The sequence below is a fragment of the Gymnodraco acuticeps genome, unplaced genomic scaffold (genome assembly GCF_902827175.1).
Source record: "Gymnodraco acuticeps unplaced genomic scaffold, fGymAcu1.1, whole genome shotgun sequence".
NCBI classification, from domain to species: Eukaryota; Metazoa; Chordata; class Actinopteri; order Perciformes; family Bathydraconidae; genus Gymnodraco; species Gymnodraco acuticeps.
In genome coordinates this window covers 72,905-95,345 of record NW_022992081.1, presented here as the reverse complement: position 1 = coordinate 95,345, position 22,441 = coordinate 72,905, and positions in this window count along the sequence as shown.

The following is a 22,441-nucleotide window of genomic DNA, read 5'->3' as shown; positions in this document are numbered from 1 at the left end:
TCTCTCTATGCTCCGTATCAGCTGATCGCTGCACGGTGCAGCTCAGCGTCTCTCTCTCTCCTTCTCAACCTGATCTCACCAGAATGCGTGACTCCACCACGCAACCTTAACACCGCATTGCGTGGTGGAGTCACGCATTCTGCTACATTTACGTGTCGGCACCACGCAAAAAACCCCAATGTAAAGTGAATGAGGCTCTTTTGTCGTGGTGCACACACGCATTTCTACAACGTCCCGCAGTGAGCTTTTATTCTATAAAAATGTTAATCTACTTTATAGCTTGTAGTAACTCACAGGAGGCTTCTTTTATTTTATTTGTATTCATAATAATTTTTATTTGTCGTCAGAATGTATTATGGTGCATTAGTCACACATTTTTGTTCTCAAAAAACAGTGCATTGTGTGTAATACAACTGTGATTTTTATTAAATTAGTTAGTTTTTAAGGAAGGCCAGAGCTTCAGCTGTGTCAATAGATTGTTCCCTTTAGTTAACGTTATTTAAAAGATAATGATCATGTCCCCTTTATTGTATTACGAGCATCCATTCCCATTGGATAACGGAGAATTTTACACCCGGAAGTAAGTATTCTCCTTACTGTCGATTGATTTTACAGTGATATCTGAACTACTCATCAACTAAAAAACACCAGATTATCCTTGTTAATTACACAACATTGATTGGTTTAAATTGTGTGCAATGCTTTTGTATTTTCCCCTTCGATTCGGAGAAACGAATATTTGTTCGGAGTTTTTGGATGGCAGAAGACACTACACTACCCAGAATCCTCAGCTATCGTTTGGGACTACACCATGTGCTCTGTTTGACAAACCCCGTGATCAGTCCTCAAGCTCTGTGATTGGTTGACCTCCAACTGCATTCCATATGAAAAAAAAAACGTTTCGTAAAAGATAAAATCATACTTTATTCAGCAGTGCTTGCTTTACTCTTTGAAAGTCATCACATGAATGCATTGTAATAAATGGTTTGGCTGCATTAAATATTACACATCTATCGTAGTTCTTTATTTATCTACAGAGATCGGGCTTCAGAATAGACCGGAAACTATTCTTTTACCGTTCTGTTTTAATTTCACAATAAAGTTAGTAGTAATAATTTGTTTTGATATTATTGTTTTTTATTAACTACTAGACCACTGGGTCATGTTAAGACCATCTTTTCTGTGTTACTGTGGGTTTTTCCATCGCTTTTATGTTACAAATATCAAAACAATAACAACATATATCCGTCGTAAACTAAACCAGAAACAGCAATATATTTTATTTTGTTAACACTTTAAACTTGACAGTTTTTTAACCCGCACCTCCTACTGGTTAAAGCACGTTATTACACGTTTGGAGTAATTGCAATGCAGGAAGATTATGTTGCTTTTTAATGACTGTTTAAAATGCATTTTTCTTAATGTCTTTCATTTTTGTAAAGCACTTTTGAATGTGTTATATTTGATGAAAACATTTAAATATTAAGAGTACATACAAAATAGTGGGAAAGTAGAAGGTCAATGATATAAATATAGAATAGAAAATATCAAGAAGATACTGTAAATAATATCTACAACAAAACAGTTTAGTGCCTGATAGGAGGATGTGCAAAACAGACAAACTAATAAGGCTTTATTTAAACATTAAAGAATACTTTAGGCTAAGGTCTTCTTTTAAATAAGAAAAAAGCTTTGGGGGTATCTATCTACAGATACATATTAAGCCTGACAAAGTGCTTAACGTCTAATATATTGCATGGTTTGTTTTGGAACTTGACAATCAACTTTCCTGCAATGTTAACTATGTTGAAGCATTTATTTTAACTGATATTATACACATTAATTATACTCTTATGTAGATAGTATAAGAAATGTGCAGAATATGACAGTTTAATGGTGGAGGTACACACATATTGATAGATGTCTTGTAATGCACTGTTGAGGAACCTGTGACCCAAGTTTTTCATTCATTGCATAACTACACCGTAGTTGTGTATATGATATGTCAATAAACCTTTGAAAATCTTGAAATCTTGAAAGGGATGTGCAAAATATCAATTATATGCAGTCTTTAATGAACGATTAGAGAATAACGAGTAATGAATATGCTTTATACGGATCTGCAGATAAATGTTTAGTCTTCTCGAGCACCAACTATCAAATATCTCTCCTGATTGTTGGCACTTGACAATCACCTTCACTGAATTTTACTCAGGTGTAACTAAAGTCTGATTTAAGGGTTGTTTATATTTCACATCATTAATCCAAATCTGTAAAGTAACTAAAATAAATGTAGTGGAGTAAAAACACCACGTTAACCTTAAAGAAAGCCCTCAGGATTATAAAAGACCCCCATCACCCCAGCCACAAACTGTTCAGTCTGCTGCCGTCTGGCAGGCGGTACTGCAGCATCCGGACTAAAACCACCAGACTCAGGGACAGCTTCATCCCACAGGCCATAAGACTATGAAACACCTGAACTTAGAAACAACATCCATAACATTCATCTGGCTGCTACTTAGAAATTATTTATCTAATATATCATATTCACAATGTAGTGACTGCTTTTTTGTCTTTTGTTTTCTTAGTTATGTTCTCTTTTATATGTGTGTGTTATGTGTTATGTGTAACGTTGCTAACTTCTTGACCAGGTCAGCATTGAAAATGAGATTGTATCTCAATGCTTTTATCTGGTTAAATAAAGGTTAAATAAAAATTAAAAAAGATTCCAATCAATCTTGTATATAGACTCTTATTGCACTATTTCACTATTTTTTCTGTGTATCTGTTTTATTGTGTTGCACTGTTGGAGGAGCCTGCGACCTAAGGGGGGGTGGGGGGATAGGACACGTTCGATTCCTGTTTTGAATAGTGTGCCGTCGATGGGTTTCATTCCATTTCAAGGTGCTTTTTGACGCTCCGTGTAAACTTCGCGCACTGCCACTCCAACATCCAATCACAGAGCTTGGGGACTGATCACGGGGTTTGTCAAGCTAAGCACATGGTGTAGTCCCAAACGATAGCTGAGGATTCTGGGTAATGTAGTGTCTTCTGCCATCCAAAAACTCCGAACAAATATTCGTTTCTCCGAATCGAAGGAGAAAAATACAAAAGCATTGTACACAATTTAAACCAATCAATGTTGTGTAATTAACAAGGATAATCTGGTGTTTTTGAGTTGATGAGTAGTTCAGATATTACTGTAAAATCAATCGACAGTAAAGAGAATACTCACTTCCGGGTGTAAAATTCTCCGTTATCCAATGGGAATGGACGCTCATAATACAATAAAGGGGACATGATCATTATCTTTTAAATAACGTTAACTAAAGGGAACAATCTATTGACACAGCTGAAGCTCTGGCCTTCCTTAAAAACTAACTAATTTAATAAAAATCACAGTTGTATTACACACAATGCACTGTTTTTTGAGAACAAAAATTCGTAACTAATGCACCATAATACATTCTGACGACAAATACAAATTATTATGAATACAAATAAAATAAAAGAAGCCTCCCGTGAGTTACTACAAGCTATAAAGTAGATTTTAAAAACGTTTTATAGAATAAAAGCTCACTGCGGGACGTTGTAGAAATGCGTGTGTGTACCACGACAAAAGAGCCTCATTCACTTTACATTGGGGTTTTTTGCGTGGTGCCGACACGCAAATGTAGCAGAATGCGTGACTCCACCACGCAATGCGGTGTTAAGGTTGCGTGGTGGAGTCACGCATTCTGATGAGATCAGGTTGCTCCTTCTACACACAGCGGATCTGCTGCCCGATTAACAGCCTCATCTTTGTCAAACTTTCTTATGTTCTTTCTCTAACACATAATGAAGGTTATTAAGCGTTTTAACTCCTATGTTGTTAATATTGACCGCCATTTCCTTTATGAAGTAAAGCAACCTCCCTGTCTGTGTCCTCGCGCTGTCCTCACATCCCCGGACCCCCAGACTCAGAAGAGCACAGGGATGTCAGTATTGTTTATGAAGCAGGGTAAAGAAAGTACATTATTGAAATGAAAATACTATTTATTTACTTTTACAAACAGTGAGCAGCTGGGCAGCTGCAGCATGTGTATTGCAGGACATGTGTAAGCGTATTTGAGTTGTAGAAAAGCGCTAGGCCTATAGGCTATAAGTCTAATGTGTCATTATTATTAGGTTATGTCCTATGTGTTGGACATGTGTGGTTGGACTTTGTCTCATAGGCAGGTTGCAGTGTAACATCAGAGGAGACTGGGCCAATTGTACATTCTCAAACTGCACCACTTAGAACTAACTAAACAATGCAGAGATTATTTTTATATAATTGTATTCAATAACCATAAGAAATTCAACCGTATGAAGTGATTTGTAAATAGGAATACAGATTTGACTTAATCTTTTCATAAATATATTTTTCTCCCAGTTTGACTTATTTTTACCCTCTCAAAGAACCGGAATTGAGAACCGAAAATAACCGGAATCGAAAAGCAGAATCGTTAAAATCCAAACGATACCCAACCCTATGTGTGATGCAGTGCGCACGCGTTTTATGAGAGAAAATATATTTCTCTGTGCTCAAAAATGTTCAATAGCATTTTCTATGCTCAACATGTTTCATTGCGTGCTCAGGATAGAGGCACAAATATAACGCCATAGAGCCCCACTGTTCTCCGTCTTTTTTTCCCGGGTTGTTGTGATCACAAGACTGACAAAGCCGTGCTCTGATAGGCCAGAAGTCGGTTTGATTGCATTCGTGCTCGATTGCTTATCCTGTCTGAGTAGCCCGGATGATGCTGCATCGCAATTTTGGACGTCGAATTTTATACACCGAAATTGTGCATTCACATTTTTTAACTTGAATTTTTACATTTTTATATTTTTATTTCAGGTAAATTCGGAGCAAAAAAAATTCAGATACATGATTTTCAAAGTATTTATTTTCAATGCTATAAATTCGGTGTCTAATAAAATTAAAATACTTCCGTCTCTTGTTTGCTTCCATATGCATGAAGCCAATAGGCTTGTTTGAGACGAGCTGTGGCTCGCCTCGAAAGTAGACTTTTATACTAATAAAGGACTGGCTTACCTAAAGCCAGTTGAGTAGCACTTGAAATGTTTGGCTCTATGAAACCTGATGTACTTATATGATTCTGTTTTCTTCAAGGTTGTGTCTTCCTGGTCGAATGTACTTATTGTAAGTCGCTTTGGATAAAAGCGTCAGCTAAATGCAATGTAATGTAATGTAGACGAGAATAGCCGATTGCAGCCGGGGGAGGTCTCAAAAAGCTCGCCTGAAGTCGGACAGCTCGGAGTCGACTTCTTCTTCATCTTCTTCTCTCGGTTTTTTGGTGGATTGCAAACAACTTTAAGGTGCATACCGCCACCTCCGGAGTCGGCTTGACTCGGTTTGCATTTATAATGCACAAATGCACAAATGTGTTTAATCGTTAATGTCAGATATGTACTAAGTAAATACATTTGTTCCTGCTGAAGATTAGATTCAACTTTATTGTTATTGCACAGATTACAGGTACTGAGACAACGAAATGCAGTTTAGCTTCTAACCAGGTGCAACAAGCAGTAAAGTGAAAAGTAATGTACACAATCTACAGAATACAATATAGAATGAATTGAATGATGAATAAACAGTGAGGGGTATGAATACACTAGATATACACAGCAGCCTGTGAGCAGTATGAACAGTGTGTATGAATATGCTAAGATATATAACGTATGAAAACGGTAAGCAGTGCAAGTATAGTATAAAATATATAGATAATCATTTCATGATGATAAATATTGTGGAACAATGATGAAAAGTGTGACTGGAAGTGGCGACGTAAAACTGACACAAAACAACAACAAACTTTTGATGAGCCAATTGGAGAGTTTCATCAGCAGCACGGGGTAAAAACCACCAATGAGCGCTCAGCTCGAGATACCAGCGAGTCCTTTCCCATCAAGCATTTAGCTTCCGCAGCCCGTGGAGAGGAACTGCGCCTCCTCACCGCGCCTCGCTCTCAAGTCCGCGAGCGTCTTTGTCCCGCGAGATTTCAACGTCTCATGTAGGCAAGCCTCCAGAGCAAGTTGGACAAAATGACTAACCCTCATGCAACGCACTAGCAAGACGGCGATCGCAATTGCGCAGGTCTGCGTCGGTCTCGTTCATCTCAAACAAGCCTTATGTGTTTGCTGAATGTGCAACAGTGGCGAGCCGTGACTTTTACCTAGGCCATCTGACCCCCACCCCTTCCCTCGAAAAAAAAAAAAAAAGAGTTATTAACATGGACGCGGGAAGGGGGGGTACTGAGGAGGTTGCAGCACCCCCATCTGTTGGCGGAGAGTTGTAACTGCAACAAGTTCACTAAACAAATCAATACAAAAGTTTTATTTTGAGTTGCTATGTTTGAGTTAGCATTTTAGTGTAAGCAGTCTATAAAGAGCTTCACTATATAAGGTACTGTAGTGCCGAGAGATAGGAGTCGGAGGTGGTGCATCGAAGGTGCAAAAGGGAACTTTAATGAGCAGCAGAAACGGACATGTTGTCGGGTCGCAAGAGGAAGAAGAGAGGAGGGCACACAGTTACCAACAACATATATGTCCGTGCAGAAACAATACCCCTACCCCACAGTTCTGTGGTGAATGTCAACTAGTGATCACTACACAAGCCCCCCCCAGAATTCAACCATGGACACAATCCTCGCGACTGGGAGGAAGCACCACAGGGGCCGAGGAGGGCGGGGCCGCGGTAGGCGTTGAGGCGAACGAAGAACACACCCGCCAGTCGGAGAAAGCTGGGTCGCTGAGCGAGACGGGGTGCTGTCCGAAGCCGCCGTCGAGGCGAACCGTGAGCCGCGGTAAGAGGAGAGGCCAGGCAGGGTCCAGAAGCGCGCCACCCATGGGCCGATGAAGGCATGGGTGACTTCCGAAACCGCCGAGGCGAGGGAAGAGGCCAGACAGGGTCCCGAAGCGTGCCACTCAAGCGCCGATGAAAGCGTGGGCGACGTCCGAAAGCCGCCGTCGAGGTGGTGAAAAAGCGAGAGGGTCCACACGAGGCCGACCAGACATGATCGAACCTCCTCTCAGGCACCAGGGAAAAAAGGGGTTAACAGTCGGATGTCAACCGATGGATGTCGATAGCCGTTAGCAGCTAGTCGTTAGCTGTCGTCGTTAGCCGCTAGCTGGTAGTCTTCGGTAGCTGCCAGCCGTCGTGGTTAGCTGTTAGCCGGTGTCGACGGCCGCTAGCTGTAAGCCGGTAGCCGTTAGACGATGTCATCTGCCCTGGAGCCTCTGCCAGGCGGCGTGCCCCCACCAGGGAAGGTGCCACTGCGTGTAGTGGCCAGCACCTCAGGGGTAAATTGCCGGGCGGCCAGGAAGAACCGGCTAGCTTCCTCGGCTAAAGCGCGGGGCTCAACACTAGCCGTGTTAGCTAGCGCAGCCTGGACATGCAGCCGCATGTCCCTAAGAAACAGCTCCATGAGGTAGAAGTCGGAGTCTTCCGTACCTAGCAGGTCGTGTATCGTCTCCTTGTAGTTGGAAGGCTTGCTGTCTTCCAGTGCCGAGACGATGTGGGAATGGCGAGCGACGTCCTCAGCCATTCCGTTGGGGGCGCACCGAGCCTCAGTCCGTGTGCACGATGCAGCCATGGGCGTCTCCAAAAATCCCCGGCATTTCGAGAAAAACTGCGTTTTTTGCCGTGTTCGGCACAGTCTCGGATACTTCGCGAGACGTATGTCAGGGTCACCAATGTAGTGCCGAGAGATAGGAGTCGGAGGCGGTGCATCGAAGGTGCAAAAGGGAACTTTAATGAGCAGCAGAAACTGACATGTTGTCGGGTCGCTCCTGTGCGCTCCTCTTCCTACTTGTTGCACCGGTAACTTTCTCGTCCGCACGAGAGGCTGAGACCTTAGGCTGAGCCGCCGAATCCCTCGGAACATCATAAAAGCCATTTTCAACGGTTTTCTGGTGAAAGATTAACTAGGCTACTGAATTAAATAATATGACTGGTATAGGTGCGAAAATTAAACACTTTTTGAAAATAATATGATAAAACATTTTTATAATTCTGCAAATATTACGATAAACTCACAGCTATTTCGCGGCCCGGCAGTAATACCTCCGGACCTGGGATTGGGAACCCCTGGTATAAGGGACATTACATTACATTGCATTTAGCTGACGCTTTTGTCCAAAGCGACTTACAATAAGTACATTCGACCAGGAAGACACAACCTTGAAGTAAACAGAATCATATAAGTATATCAGGTTTCATAGAGCCAAACATTTCAAGTGCTACTCAACTGGCTTTAGGTAATCCAGTCCTTTATTGGTATAAAAGTGCTTCGTTAATCGTTCTAACGCTCGAAGTGGAGTCGAAAGAGATGAGTTTTCAGTTTGCGCCGGAAGATGTGCAAGCTATCTGACAAACCAGGGGACTTTATATCCTCTTGATACCGTCAGTTATTTACAAAAAAACACCTAAATATAGCCTACTTGTTATTGTGCTTCTGTCTTTCTCATAGACTGTATATATAAATGGACGTAGGGTCCGTGACGTCACCCATAGGATTCTGCAGAGTTGCCGAGAAGCCTAAAGTAGGCGGTGTCGGCCACTAACGGCTCGACAGTGACGTCAGAGTCTAACTCCCGTCTGCTCCAAATAGAGAGGCGAAGTCCCTCCCTTTCCGGGGGAGCTCCGTGGGACCTTATTTCGAACAAAGTATGAATTGAAGTCAATGGAGAGAGAAAGATTATCTTTCGATCCCGTTTGAATTGTGCCACGAATTACACATATGTTTGTCAATTTAAAAGATAATTTTGCAAGTCAAAAAAATAAAAATGTGAAGTATCTCTTTTTTTTTGTGTGAAACCGCTCAATTAACTACCTCTCCCGTCTCGCACCACACACCACGGCCGTCACGTTGGCACATTTCAGTTCTTTCTTTCAGAATGAGGCGAAAAGTATTAAACGAGGTGAAAATCACTACAAGTCTGGGCATGTTGAGAGCTGTACAAACACACAAGTGGAGTTAGTCGGTTCCGTAAGAGCCAGCATGCGGGACCGGGATTTGCAGTCTTTCTAGTTACGTATTTTTCATAGTCTTATATTTCAACAGTTTTACGACAAACTGTGATTTTTTTGACATGGAAATTATTTTTTAAGATTGACAAACATCATATGTGTAATTCGTTGCACAATTCAAACGGGATCGAAGGATAATCTTTCTCTCTCCATTGACTTCAATACATAATTTTTCCGAAATAAGGTCCCATGGGTCGGAAGTAGATGGGCGGGACTTCGCCTCTCTATAAGGGCAAAGAGGCGGAGCCGAGACGGGACCTACTGCCACCGAGCTGGAAGTTCCAGAGCTAGCTGAAGCTACCAAGCTAAGCTAACATGCTCCCCGTCTGCACGCATCTCACTTCCGTATAAAAGGAGGCGAGGGGAGCCCTTTAGCCCTGTAAGGGCCCAAAGCGCATTACGTCACCCGCGACCCTCCAGGAGTCCGGAGAAACGTAAGCGCATTTACACCCGGGGAGGGGGTCAGATGCCCACTGACCCACAGACCCCCCCTCCTCACCAGTCCTGTGTTGCCCCAGCAAGCACAGACGCTGAGAAAGAGCCAGACATATCCAAGAGATAACACTTTATGAAGGGACCTGGCGTTGACCAAGACGCCGCCGTGCATATATCCTCCACACTCACACCGTTGAATAAAGCTGTCGATGCAGCCACAGCTCGTGTGGAGTGCTCACGGACCCCCGTGGGACAGGCTCTCCCTGCCTGCTTGTAGGCGTGTGCAATGCCTCCGCAAAGCCAGCCTGCCAGGCGTTTCTTGGACAGAGCTTTTCCAGTCACCCCGCCCCCGAAGCACACAAACAGCTGTTCAGTGCGTCTTAGGGTAGCTGTGCACTCTAAATAACATGCTAACGCGCTCACCGGGCAGAGGAGGTGTAATTTAGCTTCCCTGGTCCCACCATGGGGTGGAAGACTAAATCCCCCCAACTGAATAACCCTCGACCTGAACGCACTCCTTAGGCTCTTGGGCACAGACACTCTCTTGGCTGACGTTAAGGCAAGTAGCAACGCTGTCTTCCACGACAGTGCTTTCAGGGAGGAGAGCTCTAGAGGCCCAAATGGCTCTGTGACCAGAGCCTCGAGCACCAGCGGCAGGTCCCACTGCGGGATGGAGGCGCGCACTACTGGGCGCAGCCTCCTGACCCCCTGTAAAAACCGCAACATCAGTGGATGAGAAAAGGCTGACCTGCCGTTGAATCCCTCATGACAGGACGAGATGGCTGCTGCATACACTTTACAGTAGAATGAGCAAGTCCTCTGTCCACCAATAACTGTGAGAAGGACAAAATAGAGCCCAACTCACAATATAGGGGCTCTATTTTCCGCTCCTCACACCATCGCTGGAATCCCAGCCACTTCGGCCTGTAACAGGCTGTGGTGGATCCTGCTCTAGCTGCCTGGATAGACTGAATAACGCTGTCAGACAATCCACCCTGTCTCAGCCTGTCCCTCTCAGAAGCCAAGCCTGGAGAGGACGGCCCAGAATGGGTAACGCCCCGATTGCACCTGCCTCTTGAGACAACACATCCTCACTCCCAGGTCGGCCTATGTTGACGTTATGTCAAGTTCCCTGTCGGCTTTTTCCAACGCAAGGGGGGGGGGCCTTAGCGTCCATTTTCAACGCAAGGGGGGGACCCTTAGCGTCCATTTTCAGCTTTCCGGGATGTCCATATGCTTCTATAGACGCTCATGGAAGCACGGCATTCGTTTGTGTCGGCTGCCCTTAAAGGCAATGTGAGCGTCCATTCCCATTGGATAACGGAGAATTGTACACCCGGAAGTAAGTATTCCTCTTACTATCGATTGATTTTACAGTGATATCTGCACTACTCATCGACTAAAAAACACCAGATTATCCTTGTTAATTACACAACATTGATTGGTTTAAATTGTGTGCAATGCTTTTGTATTTTTCCCCTTCGATTCGGAGAAACAAATGTTTTTTCTGAGTAAAGGATGGCAGAAGACACTACACTACCCAGAATCCCCAGCTATCGTTTGGACTACACCATGTGCTCTGTTTGACAAACCCCGTGATAGTCCTCAAGCTCTGTGATTGGAGAGTGTGCTCCGAGGGTTACGCCGAGCCTCGAACAGCACTTGAAATGGGATGGAACCATGCACGGCAGACTGTCCAAAACTGGATTTGAACGGGTCCACCGCGTCCCCCCTCCCCCACCCTGTCCCCAGAACTACAAATGCTGGCTATTCTGTTTTGCATTAAACTGTGTACATCCCTGGAGGTTTAGGGGATAGGAAACACTCACATTTAAAACATATAATTAATAAATGGGTGAAAATTGCTTGTGCCCATAATGGGCAGCATTAATATATATATATATACACACATGCCAGCTAAGGTCAGCTGTTTATTTAACAGCTGGTCTTATGTTTGTGACCCCTGTTGTTAATTGATAACATTACATTACATTACATTCATTGATAAGCCTGAAACATGCACTTGTCAAGGTTCAGAGGCACATTTTGCAAATATGTTAGTATAGCCATCGATCAGCTTAAGATAAGATATACTTTATTGATCTCAAGTTGGAACATTTGCGTTACATCAGCATGTGTAACAGTTAAATATGCAGTGGTGTTTATTTGTAAATAATTTAGTATAATCACACAAATTCTGTGTTTTATATTCAACAATTCTGTGTTCTTTATTTATTGATTGTTCAATACCTGACAAGGTCGGAGATGAAATATCTACATACATCTTATAAGAGTATAATACATTATGTATAATATCAGTTAAAATAAGTGCTTCAACATAGTTAACATTGCTGGAGGTACGCACAAATATTGATAGATGTCTTGTAATGCACTATTGAGGAACCTGCGACCCAAGTTTTTCATTCAATGCATAACTACACCATAGTTGTGTAGGCCTATATGATATGTCAATAAACCTTAGAAAATCTTGAAATCTTGAAAGGGATGTGCAAAATAGTCATTATATACAGTCTTTAATGGACTATTAGTAGAGAATAACGAGTAATTAATATACTTTATAGAGATCCTATTAATATCTAATGATAAAAATAATGAAATTCAATAACATGCTTTAACCACTAGGTGTCCCTTTATATCAGCTGTGCACCTTTATGGTGTAAATACAGCCTATCTACCAATTGGATCAAATATAAAAGTCAGCCGAATTAGTGTTGATACTGCAAGGAGACGTATTGTGTGAAAAGAAATGTAAGCTGTTGTTTAATGGCTGATATATTTATGATCCACGTCACGTTTTCAGTTCCTCATGTTTGTCTAGAAGTCTTCTCATCAGGGCTCTATAAATACAGAACTACGGCAGATATGTAATATTTAATGCAGCCGAACCGTGTATTACAATGCCGTTATGTGATGACTTCCAAAGAGAAAAGCAAGCACACTCGGAATAAAGTATTATTGTATTTTTTTTCAATGTTTTCGGTCTGTTTCCGTTATTTGTTCATGACGATGTGCTGTGAGATGTGAGACTGGAATTGCACAGGGGAAAATAACGTAGGCTATCTTTAGATGCGGATTTTGTTAAACTAATATGTTTTCGCTGTGGACCAACACTATACATTGACGGGGAAGGGGGTAGCAATAAAGATAACACCATTAAACAGTTAAACAACATAACAGAAATAATATCGATAGCAGCGTCCCTAGCAACCACCTTGGTAACAATGAAAACGTTATGGACGCAATTTCCTGAAGTAATCTTCGTAATAACTAGCAAACTAAAGATCATGTACATCCACTGCACACATAATCTGAAATAACAACTCATATTTCTCGCATCAAATGACATCAAAACGCCTTTGAATGGCCAAACTAACTTTAAAATAGGCATTTTCCATCGAGAATAAAACGAAGTTCGGCCATGTTTTTTTTTTCTTCAGGGAGAAATTTGAAGATCACGTGACGTCAAACAGAGCACATGGTGTAGTCCAAACGATAGCTGGGGATTCTGGGTAGTGTAGTGTCTTCTGCCATCCTTTACTCCGAAAACATATTTGTTTCTCCGAATCGAAGGGGAAAAATACAAAAGCATTGCACACAATTTAAACCAATCAATGTTGTGTAATTAACAAGGATAATCTGGTGTTTTTTAGTCGATGAATAGTGCAGATATCACTGTCAAATCAATCGACAGTAAGGGGAATACTTACTTCCGGGTGTACAATTCTCCGTTATCCAATGAGAATGGACGCTCACATTGCCTTTAAGGGCAGCCGACACAAACGAATGCCGTGCTTCCATGAGCGTCTATAGAAGCATATGGACATCCCGGAAAGCTGGAAATGGACGCTAAGGGCCCCCCCCCTTGCGTTGAAAATGGACGTTAAGGCCCCCCCCCCCTTGCGTTGGAAAAAGCCGACAGGGAACTTGCCATAACGTCAACATAGGCCGACCTGGGAGTGAGGATGTGTTGCTTGAGACATCGCCCCCCCCCAGAACTGGGGAATTGCCCGGGAATTGCCCAGGGCTGGCCCACCTTCATCTGTGTCATCTCTGAGTACCACGGAGCCCCGACGCGATCCGGCGCTACCAGTTCTCGCCTCACTCTCCTCAGAAGAGGGAGAATGAGACGCAGCGGTGGAAAGGCGTATAGCAGCTTCCTTGGCCATGGCTCGTGTGCAAACGCGTCCACCCCTAAAGGCGGGTCGTCGCTCAGGGCCATGGAGAACCACAGGGCACAGTGGCTGTTGCGCCGGCAGGCGAACAGATCCACTTCCGCTCTCCCGAACTGGGAGACCCCAGAACCGGATGTTGCCCTCCACTGAGGGGGGGATGGTCACCATCCAAACGCAGGCTGGAGAACCACCTCTGCAGGCGCTCCCTCGTCTGCAGAAAAGCCTGTGGAGGAGCGCGCGCTGTGGTGACTCTTCTCTCTACTGAGGTCTTTGAACGCACCGCGGCCCGCCCTCAGAGGCCGCGCGCGCCATCACAATGCCGTCTCTTCGAAACGGACATTATGGGAAAAAGTGGAATTGTGGAGAGAGATTACTCTTACTCTGGGATAAATGCACTCGTTCTCACTGAATGCATTTTTCCCACACACACACACACACACACACACACACATCACTCTAGAACTAGAGTTTATAAACGCAAACCACCGTTCCCCTGCGGAGGTCCCTGAACGCACCGCGGCCACTCTTACGAGGGCCGTGCGCCCACGTATTAACGCTGTATTTCCCATTCAACGGTGAAATGCATTAATCGGAGCTATTATACCAGGCAAGGTGTCTTTTCTTACAACAGCACGCGTCTCTTGAACCCACACAGTGCTTTGACAGCACTCCGTTTATTCCACTCACGTGCACACGCCCACCTGCCGGCTCCCTATACTGGGGTTTACAGCGGGGGCGGGGAGTGTAGGACAGTGTTTCTTCCGCTGGGGATGGGCAAGAAGTAGCCACGCTGCGATTACTCCTTATCCCGTGAGCAAGGAGATCGATCCATAGAGCCCTTCCGTAAAGACCGGGGCTCCCAGGAGATCAATACGGTCCTTTTTGGAAAAATGCCATGCGACGTGATATCACAAGGCAGGCAGCGGCCTGTGATGAAGTAGGGTCGACCCTATATCATGTGAAGCCAGCGAGCACCGGTCCCCGGGGAACCGGGCCTAGGGCAAGGCTCGTGGACCAAGCTACTTATTCGGCCCAATAATCGCTCTGACCTGGTGAGGCGGGGGCATCTCTAGCAATGAGCGAGTAGCCCACACACCCGCCGCCATGATCATCATCCAGGTAGAGTACAGCCCTGGGCGGTGGACTTCCATGGACGCCGGACTCTGAAGGAATGGCGAATGTGAAATGGCACCGCCTCGGCCATATCATGGTCCCCCAAACACTCGAAGCAGAGGTGGTGGGGATCGGCGCCCGCTATCTTTCTTTCTCTTTCTCTCAAAAAATACGTCTCGGACTCAGTGCTAGGCTATCACCTCCGCTCGCTGAAGAGTAAATGATGGTGGTCAGGAGGCGAGGCCTCCTTTTATACGGAAGTGAGATGCGCACGCATTCAGGTAGGCCCGCCCCGGGGCCGGCTATTTCTATAGAAATCTCAGTAGGTGAATGCTTGCATGATAAGGTAGTACCCATAGAGTCCAGTAGAGGGCGAACCCTGTGAGAGATATAACCTCCGTGTTGTAACAACCGGTGTTTATGTGACCGGTAGTCACTCACGGTAACGCCCACCCAGCCAGTGATTCGCTGTTGGTTGGTGCCTCCATTTCCTTTTCCCCCTATTTAGTTAGACGGAGCCGGAAGGGAAAGGTGTGTGTGCAGCAAGAGGGATCGGCGGAGCAGGTGTGTGCAGCAAGAGGGATCGGCGGAGCAGGTGTGTGCAGCAAGAGGGATCGGCGGAGCAACACGCTCATCTGTTTAGCAACCAGCAGTTAGGTCATCTAACGTCCGTGTTACCGTTTGTCTGATCCACCGTCCACCATCATACCCTTCTGTCGCTTCACGTTCCTGAATTATTGTGTACAAAACTGAAAGGAGCCGCTCATCTCCCAACCACCTTAAAAACCAGGACTGGATTTTCAAAACCGACTGGATTGCTAAAACTGACTGACATTCTCCCGTGGTAAATTGACTGTTTTATTTATTTTGAAGAAAACCCGAAGTGGAACGTTTTGGATTTAACATTGAACTGTGGGAAGACGAATTGTTTGGGGGGGGTATTCAAAAATACACTTGCTATTTGTGATTATGATTTTGAGTTGTGTCCTTTCTTATATTTTATAATGTCATTCAATGTTGGGTGTTTACAGTGAGATGTATACACCTTTGTGCAGACTTACTAAAACTGACTGACTAGCCAAATCTGAAACGTCAGGAGAGAGACCTGACTGGCACCCCAAATAACCTAAATAAGTAAACTGTCACAGTGTGATGGACGTCCTGTCTGTTGGTTTGGAGAGGACTGAGGGTCTTTCCTCAGCGAGGAGGACCAGGCCTGATGGAAGAGCCCATGCTGGGCACAGCTGATACCAACTGCACAGGCCAAGTCTGTCACTTTTTTTGACTAAATGTGTTTACTTATACATTTAATAGGTTTACACCTTCTGTCCATATGTGCTTTTTATTTAAAACATTTTTGATTAACTTTTGGTTTACATTTCAATAAATTGTATTTGCACTCCTTTCGTCCATTATTCTTACTCAAAATGTTAGATTACACATTCACTAGGGGTGTAACGGTATACGAACCAAAATTATTCGGTTTGGGCCCTTCGGTTCGGTACACGTGTGTACCGAAGTGTACCGAACGAATATAACGTTAAACGTAAAAAATTGAGAACGTGAACAACTTTTTGGAAGTAATCTCAGGTGCTGCGTTGCAGCATTTAGAGTAATTGGGTCACATTGGGTTCAACGCGTCAGAGCGAGCAAGTCATTTCATTGGACGAGAGGCATACTATGAGAGCTGGTCACAGGGATGAGTTCAAATGTAGTCAGTAATTTCAGGAACCGTCGAAATGGCGAACGCAGATAAAGTTGAGCTCGAAAATCCTCCAGCATCATTGAAGTCTCCGGTTTGGGAACATTTTGGTTTCGCAGTTACGTACAAGGATGACGGACAAAGACAGGTGGACCGAACCAAAGCTGTTTGTCTGCATTGTTCAACTACAATTGGTTACGCGGCTGGCAATACATCAAACTTGCACACTCATTTGAAAAGGTGCAAACCCAACTCCCACTAGCATGTACGCCTCCACCACTCGCAAAAAGTTCAGACCGAGCCAAAGCTATTACAAACGCCAAATATCCTTATGTTGCCATGTTAGCAAAGCGCTACCTGGCTGTATCTGCTACCTCTGTCCCTAGCGAGAGGGTGTTCTCCACAGAGACATTGTTAGTGCCAGCAGATCTGCCCTTTCGGCAAGTTAATTTTTCTTTAAAAAAATAAATAAAATACAATGACAAGCAAGTCGTAATGTCAAGCTCGCTGCTTAGGTACTAGTACAGTACAGTTCAAATACAGATTATTTCAGTTCATCGAAATGCTGCACCTTAATGTTTATTTTATTTTGTATTTATTTGAGTGAATATTCAGTTTAATAATAATTAAAAACCCAAAACTAATATTTTATGTTTTGTGAGTACTAGTACAGTAAAGTTCAAATACAGATTATTTCAGTTCATCATATTTAGTATGTATTTGAGTGGGTTAGGGGTTAAATAATAATTAGTAATAATAGTTTAATAATAATTTTAAAAAACCCAAAAATATTTTATGTTTTGTGATAATGTTTTCTGCTGTACCGAAAACGTACCGAACCGTGACCTAAAAACCGAGGTACGTACCGAACCGAAATGTTTGTGAACCGTTACACCCCAAGTATTCACATCTGACTGAAGATTGGCCCCATTTATTTGTGACGTTGCAAACTCTGCGGTACAAGGCACAGGTGATGTGAAGCTCATGAAGTGAGGCAAATAGAAATAATCAGCTGATGGAGTGTAGATGTGGAAATAGGTGCATTCGATCAGCTGACTGTTTTTCACCACACTTTATAAGCCTATAACCACACATTCTCTGAGGTGCAGCGTCACAAACAAATGATGGTCCTGATAGACTACAAAAATATTTGGTGTGCAGATCTTTGTTTTCACAATAAAAGTAGTTTCTTAGTGAATGTCCTGTACTGGTCTTAAAATCTCATAACATCAGCCTTTAATGTTCCTCTTGGATGTTCTTCTTGACCCTCAGAGAAGGAGAAAAGGTTGTGTCGTTCAGGCATGTCCTTTCCTAACAAAAATGACAGGAAACATAAAATTGCAGAACAAGTGTGTTATTTATGAAAGCGGTGTGTTTGTGTGTTTAGGGGCTGTAGATATAATTATAATGTTTTTTTTTTATTTCAACAGTGAGCTACAAAGACAATCAGATTATGAATGAACAGTATGAAGTTCATCAACATTGAAATATATGTTATCAAAATAATATGTAACTGTTATCAAAACGTAGTGCAACTGTAGAAGCTTGCTCTGTTGTCTCACTGAAAGAATAACTTTTACCACGTTTTTTACAGACAATATTGAGAGATAAACAGTAGCAGTTCTCACTATGTGTTAAATATCTTTGCCTTCAATACATTACATTAGAAAGCTGACAAAGTCATATTGCTTGTTAACATCTAAATGTAACTTTTTGCATGGAAAAACCCCTCAACTTAACTGATGTGTAGGTGATCTAGTATTTAGTATTGTTTAATGGAATGTATATCAGTGTATTCAAGTCAATACTTCATTCATTTAAACCAATATATTTCTTGATTCTTTGTACAGTATGACAAATAGAGTCTTTGTACCTGTGCTGAAGTTCACTGCTGTGAGGAGTCCAGTTCTGTCTCTCACTCTCTGGTCCAACCTGTCTGCATCACCTGGACAACTTTAAACAAATGAAATGCAATGAATAAGCTTAATTTTAACTGAATCACACATAACGTCTGATCTAATATTTGTAACAAATCATCCCTAAAGCATTGAGTAGGCTATTCATCGTCCTTAAATGCAGGCATTAAGTTACATGTTCACGTTCTACAGCCACAATTAGTCGGTTTCACAAGTGTAATGAAAATCAAATAAATAGTAAGCATTGGTATTACAATACTTACTATTTATTTGATACCAATTTGGTAATACAATTAATAAAAACAACAAGGTTTGGGTTCGTTCTTCAGATGACTGTGACGTTAACGTGTATGCTCAATAATGAACTCCAGCCCAACAAACCATATTGTAATATAGTAATCATCTTGAAATATCACATTAATAAATTGGATTTGTTTTAATGTTTGAGGTGCAATAAATGACACAGCAGCTTCTTGGCATGTTACAACTATTATTTTCTGCCTCTCTCATGAGAGTAACAGCTGGCGAAATTACAGCCTCGCCTACTGATTTCACGTGTGCTCTAAAATGATATTTATAAATGACTATTATCTACGGTGGCCCTGAAGTGCAAGACACCACAGCATTTCACAAAACACAACAGCATTTCAGAAAACACAACAGCATTTCACAAAACACAACAGCATTTCAGAAAACACAACAGCATTTCACAAAACACAACAGCATTTCACAAAACACAACAGCATTTCACAAAACACAACAGCATTTCACAAAACACCGCAGCATTTCACAAAACACCGCAGCATTTCACAAAACACCACTTACTTTTACTTCCCAAAGGTCAAGGAATACCATGATCATAACACCAGAGGGAGCTCCACAAATCATGTGAAACCCAGATTTGGCACAAAAAAGGGGGAATACACGTTTCGCAATTATGCCACATCAAGGTGGAACGCTCTTCCCACAACTGTAAAGGAAAGTAAAACTATACTTACCTTCAAAACCTCTCTTAAAGAGCACCTTCGGGGGAGAGCATTGCAAAACTGGCCCCGGTAATGGTACAAATCTCAACCTGTCGTTCAATGGACAGCTTCCCCCCCCCCCATCTATGTATATACTCGCATTTTAGACTCTGTTACTAACTGTATATCTGTAGACTTGGTATGTCTTAAATGTCCGGTTAGGATGTATTAGAACGAAATCTAAAATGAAAATTGTAAATAAGCAATCTGTATGTAAAAAAACCCACCTGTATGTAAATTGTAAATAAGCCATCTGCATGTCAAATATGTCTTAAATGACATGATGAATTGGAAATGGGGGACCCTGATGTAAACAAGACGAAAGTCTTTCTCTGGTCTGCATCCCCTTAACAATTGTATGTTTTGAGCTGTACTGTACTGTATCCAATATACAAGCTGTTAATACACTTTTCAATCAATCAATCAATCAAAAACAGCATTTCACATCTGACGGAAAGGGTATTCCTTAGGGAGAACACTTCTTGTTTGTGATTGGACAGAGCCAGCCAGAGAAGCACTGCTGTGATTGGTTGTTTTTGCTGCCAGTCAAGAAATGACGTTTCGTGATTGGCCCAACACATCAGCCGTTAGCTGTTAGCACACACTCAGAGCTCACAGCTCCTCATATCTGTTCAGAAACTGGACAAAAGTTAAACATATACAAAACACAGACTGTCTATGTCATGGTAAATACAGTCGCTGCTTTATTTATATATATGTATGACGTTGTTGTGAGTGTGGACGGAGCAGCTACAGGTTAGTTTAGCCTGATCGATCCGATAGGATTTACATGGTGATACGGCCCGCCCCCTCTCCAGTGTCTTGTTTGAATGACAGGCGTAAACACAGAATTAATGCTTTATTAATTCATGGTTTTTAAGGGGCTTATCTCCATGTAAATACTATGGTAGACTACTCAATATTCGCATCGCTCTAATCACTCGAGTTTCACCGCGGCTGTCAGCTGTGTTTGCTCCTGTCATTCAAACAAGACGCGCTGGAGAGGGGGCAGGGCGTATCTCCATGTACATCCTATGGGAGATACCAACTACAACAACATTAACATATTTGACCGTGATTTAATTGTAATACATGTTTCAAAGTGATGCCGAAGCAACTACATACTGATAACGGTTAGTAAAAACCATGAATTAACGCTTTGACAAGTCTGCAGATAAGACGGCAGGCGAAAAGCTTTTAAAATGCGTGTTTTCTGAATGGAATCGGACCCATCAGGCTAAACTAACCTGTAGCTGCTCCGTCCACACTCACAACGTCATACAGACATAAATAAAGCAGCGACTGTATTCGCCATGACACAGACAGTCTGTGGTTTGTACATGTTTAACTTTTGTCAAGTTTCTGAACAGATATGAGGATCTGTGAGCTCTGAGTGTGTGCTAACGTCTGATGTGTTGGGACCATAGGTTGGGACATATTGCGCTGTCGGGCGTTGACCAATCACGAAGCGTCATTTCTTGACTGGCAGCAAAAACAACCAATCATAGCAGTGCTTCTCTGGCTGGCTCTGTCCAATCATAAACAAGAAGTGTTCTCCCTAGGAATACCCTTTCCGTCCAATGTGAAATGCTGTGGTGTTTGTGAAATGCTGTGGCGTTTTGTGAAATGCTGTGGTGTCTTGCACTTCAGGGCCACCGTAATTATCATTATTATAAGCAAGACAATAAATGGCAAAGATATGTAGAAAATAAAGGTATTTAAGATACGTTCATGAGAAACGTAACATGGGAGAAAATATGTTTCTAGAAGATATGTAGAAAATAAAGGTATTTGAGATACGTTGAACGTGACGTGGGAGAAAATACATTTCTAGCTAAACGTAATTTAGAATGCTGTTTAGTTCTGTGGGAACGTAATTTTTAGGAGACAGGGTTGCCATAATACATTCTGACAAAATACAAATGATTATGAATACAAATAAAATAAAAGAAGCCTCCCGTGAGTTACTACAAGCTATAAAGTAGATTTAAAAAATGTTTTATAGAATAAAAGCTCACTGCTGGACATTGTAGAAATGCGTGTGTGCACCACGACAAAGGAGCCTCATTCACTTTACATTGGGGTTGTTTGGGTGGTGCAGACAGACACGTAAATGTAGCAAAGTTCGTGACTCCACCACGCAATGCGGTGTTAAGCAGTCGTGGTGGAGTCCCGCATTCTGGTGAGATCAGGTTGTTCAGAATGGACTTCCACACTTTATTATCCATTAAATCAACAACAGGTAAGTACATGTGCTGCTCTGCATGACAAGCTAGCAAGAATGACCTCAAACCCCCGTACCCTCACTAACGGGTCCGGGTTGCAACACAATAATCTCAATGGTGAATTATGTATCATAACCACCACAACATAAACGTTATCTTGCATATTTTATCGAACCATCTCCGTTTCTAACTTTCAATGTATTTGAAAAGAGATCTCTCTCTCTCGCTCACAGACACGCAGAAGAACATTCTGGGAACCAAAATAAAACTTGTTTCGCCAAATTCAGATGATAAATACAACTTTTAAGCTTGCAAAGGCATGATTACAAGTGGTAACTTAACGTCACAGCAGGCATAACAATAGCCGTGTTTCTTGTGAGTGTTTCCCTGGGAAACAAACACAATACACACAAACGCGTCAGATTATTTTGCGGTATTTGGCTGCCGAACGAAATCATGTACGCAGCTCGTGACGTAACTAGGAGTCTATTGGACGGTATCAGTACTACAAGTAAAACATTTTGTATTTATTAATTACGTTGTTTATAAAATAATCTGAGGGCCGCACCTCTGCTCTGGTTATACATGTAGGTACAGTATGTGGTAGCAAATGGCTATGGTTTGCAGTGAGGCTTGGAAATATTTCTCTCAAGAGCTGTTCACATTTGCGGATTAACAGCAGGCTCTAGTGGTCCATGAAGATAATAAAAATATCCGACAGTGCAGAACTTGAAAAGAGTGAATATAACAGCACCTAAA